The sequence below is a fragment of the Rousettus aegyptiacus genome, unplaced genomic scaffold, assembly GCF_014176215.1.
Source record: "Rousettus aegyptiacus isolate mRouAeg1 unplaced genomic scaffold, mRouAeg1.p scaffold_m13_p_12, whole genome shotgun sequence".
Lineage (NCBI taxonomy): Eukaryota > Metazoa > Chordata > Mammalia > Chiroptera > Pteropodidae > Rousettus > Rousettus aegyptiacus.
The window spans coordinates 39,548,139-39,552,209 of record NW_023416287.1 but is presented as its reverse complement, the minus strand read 5'-3'; the positions used below and the strand labels follow the sequence as shown (position 1 = coordinate 39,552,209).

Below are 4,071 nucleotides of genomic sequence, written 5' to 3'. Positions count from 1 at the left end.
GGAAATCTGGGAAATGATCACAGTTGAGCTTAAGGAGACACAACAGATAAATATTATGTACTCTCCTGGGACAGAAAAAGATGTTAAACAAAAATAAGGAAACCAGGACAAACTATGGACTTTAGCTAATAATCATGTCTCGATACTGTTCATTAATTGTAACAAACGTACCATACAAATGTCAGATGTTAACTTTGGGGAGAATTGGATGAGGGAGTATATGGGAACTCTCTGTAAAATATTTCCAATCTTTCTGTAAATCTCAACTGTTCTAAAAGAGAAATTTTATTTTTTAAAACAAATAAATGCATCAAATAAGTCTTAGATCAAGAGAAGACTTTTTTTGAGGACAATTATGTTATTAATATTGGGAATTGCCAGTGCATTTGATAGTAAAAAACCAACTGTCTTTTAGTTGGTTTTCTAAATGCTCCCCAGACAAGGCACTCACTGTTGCCTGAGCTGAGGATAGGCACCCCCCACTGCCCTTCCCTTAGTTGGCACTTGTTATATTTATTAGTGGTGATTTCTATCTTATTTGATGTTTTTGTTATCTTCTTTATGTCTTGCAACCTTTTTTTCTATTGGGTTTTATCTTTTTAATTACTAATATGTAAGAACTTTTTTATACCTAAATCCTATTAAGTTTCTGTATTAGTTTCCTGGGTAACACTATCCCACAAACTGGGCAGCTTAGAACAACAGAAATCTATTGTCTCACAATTGTGGAAGCTGGAAGTCTGAAATCAAGGTGCTGGCAGGGCCATTCCCCCTCTGAAAACTATAAGAGAATTCTTCCTTGCCTCTTCCTAGCTTCTGGTGGTTTGCTGGCAATTTTTGGCATTACATGGCTTAAAGATGAATCACTCCAGTCCCCCTTTTCTTGTGGCCTTCTTCCCTCTGTGTGTCTGTCTGCGTGCCCAAATTTATTTTTTATAAGGATGCCAGATGTATTGGATTGGAGCCTACCCAAATGACTTTATTTTAACTTGACTACCTCTGTAAAGAATCTGTTTCCAAATAAGGCCTGGGTGTTAGGACTTCAACCCCTTTTTTGTGGGGAGTGGTACACGATTCAACCCATAACACTCTCTGATAATCATTTCAGTTGTAAATATTTTACTAGTGACTTCTTTTTCTTTTAATATTTGTCATGCTTTTCAGCATAAACAAATTCCATATTTTTACATGGTTAAATCAGTCTTGTTTTACCTTTCTAACTTCTGAGAAACAAAAGATTTTCTCCTCCAAGTTTTTAGAATTATTACTCTATATCTTATTGAAATATTTTATTGATGTTTGTATGTTTAAAATTTTGTGCAAAAGTATCTCTTGACTTAATACAAACATATACTCTTTAAAGACAAACAGTTCTTGCCACACTGAGGAAGAAAATGTCTCCGACTGCCTCTTAATTAGCAAAGAACATCCTCCCTTCCATTGAATCAGTAAATCACACTATTATCCAGGGTAGTATTTAGTCTTGTGTTCCTTTCCTGCTTCCTTTTAGGCTTAACTGGGTAAGAAAGTAGCCACAGATCTCCTTCCTTCAAAGGCTGCTCCCTTAGCAACACAATGAGAGCCTTAGAAATGAACAGTCCAGAAAAGACTAGATTAAATTATTGGCCAAGGACTGTAACTGTCCTCGGTCTCTGTCTGGGAGAATAGGAAGGATGTCACTCATTCTTACATACATGTACAGACTTATACCCATGTTTACACACATATGTTATGGTCAGATATATGAACAAACACTGAATTTTAAAAATGACATCTCTAAAATCCAGCTGTCTTACTGTATTATTGTTTTGAAAGGGACAATTTATATAATGACATTTTGTCTCTTTGTAACATTTTTGCCTTATTTCTTTGTCTTAATGCATCGTCTAGAATTTTGTGGACAATGTTGATTGACAACATAGATCTTAAATACTATATCTGAAGTTTCTAAGTGCCAAAAGCTCTAAAATCTAAAAGTCCTTTCACAGGATTGTGACACTCGTTGGAAAACGAAACCTGACCTGAACTAATGTAGGCTATTCATACTCATTATGTGCACAAGTTGGGGCAAGTGCATTTGGCAGCTGAAATAATAACGTGCTTGATTATAAAGTGCTGCCTGATCCTTGACTGGGGTTGTACCTAAAATATAGTAAATACACAATATTGCCTTGAAAAATCTGAGAAAATCTGATCGTGATATTTAGCTTGTCCCAAGAATTTCAGTGAAGAGTTTCTGCACCTTTAGCTCATTGAGCATGGGTACGTTGTCTGTCTTGAGTAAAGTTATGTCTATGGTTTACTAATTAAACTTGATTTCAGCTGTTGGCTTGTAACAGATTCTTTTAAATTAAAGTTTAAATTAAGTTAAATTAACTTTTCAATTAAGTTAAAAGTGTTTTCATGCCATCCATATTTATTGAACTATTTATGTTGTCTACTACTTTTTTGAATTGATATGCAAATGTAAAGAATTTTTGTTTTAAAAACTAAATATAAAATATTTCTGACATACAAAAGTATAAAGTAAAATTTAATAAATACATGTTTTATCATCTAACTTAGGGTTAGTGTTAGCTTACACACAAAAGTAACCACTTTATCAATTTCTTTTGGCACTTTATCAATTTCTATGATTTTATGATTCAATAATATTTCTTATGCTACAAAACATTCTACATTACATGTGTTATTGTTTTTTAATGTTTTAAACCCTATATACATAGCATTGTAATCTAAATCTTATATTTAATATCTAAAATGTTTCATATATTAACAATAAATAGTTCTTTAAATTAACTTGGTACAATAGGGAATAAAAATATCACTCAAGCCATTGATAAACATGCTACTTTGTATGAATACAAATGACTCTTGTGCTGAAGAAGAATAATAAGGAGTATTCATATGATCATTTAATTTTTTTTAAGAAGAAAAAATTCTGAATTTTATTTTGCTAAATTTGTTCTGGAAATTTTATTTTCATTTTTAATCAGTAAGAAAGTAAAAATGGTCAGGTAGCATGATAAAATAAAGTTACCAAAGTTCTCCAGCTGCCAATTTTTCTGATTTGCAAAATTTAAATAAACGGTGAGAAAAGTGTTGATCCGGCAAAAGAAAACAAAGCAGCTCACCAGTATGAGAATAATGTGGGTAGCTTTGTCTTCATGAAAGCATTGTAAAGAGCAGATGGTATTTCAAACATGCTGAGCTGTTCTGTGGTGTCTAAAAAGAATATTCACCACATAGATACTTTTTCATGTTATAAAGGAGAGAAATGACAAATCTTGAATGAATATTGTGCTTAGAAATGTTATGGTAAGCCAGTGATTACATGTACTGATTTTATAGTACAGACTATAAAACCCAACTCTAGATCGGTGGCATTTCTGTTGGGCAGTTTTTAAGATGACCACAATAAAGATGACCATGTTGATGATCCAGAAGAAAAGTAAAGAGGATTTAATAAATGTACAGATTTTGTTTTTGAGCCAGGCTCATTTACAATTACTTGGAGTAATAGGTAGCACAGGAAATGTACTCTGGAAGGAGGCTGTGTATGGAGAAATATTTTGAGTGACTCTCTGAATATAAAGCACTGTTTTATATCCAATATCACCCATCTCAGGCCTAGTTCCAAAGGATGACATTATATTTGGAACCCCTCTGAATATGAGTGTCAGGGCATTAGCTAAAGTTAAGGGCGCAAGAATCACATCTACAGGTTTTTTATATGGGAGAATTAGGAAGATGTACATATACAATGTAAATAATAAGGAAACCTATATAAATTTGAAAGGTGAAGAAGATCCCTCAAATTATATCACTGGAAATCATTGTCTTTCAATCTTCATACCAAGGCCAACACATTATAATGAAACTCTGGAGAGAGCGGGTCATGCCTCCTGAGATGATCTGAAAATGGCTAGCATGTTGTCACTGGAATGTTTAAATTAACTTGGACTTGTAGTCCTCTGTCTGCCTTGGGTTGGGTGGTGGGCCCTCGGGTAGTCCAGAGGCCTGGCCCTTCCCCACAGACTTCGCCCCCCAAGGCCTGTGGATCACTTCTTG

The 4,071-nt window shown here is 34.0% G+C and overlaps 1 pseudogene; it reads right to left on the bottom strand.

Moving 5' to 3' along the window:
* Nucleotides 1–2,972: 2,972 nt before the first annotated feature.
* LOC118609945 lies at nt 2,973–3,837 on the bottom strand (annotated as a pseudogene).
* Between the last annotated feature and the right edge of the window lie 234 nt (nt 3,838–4,071).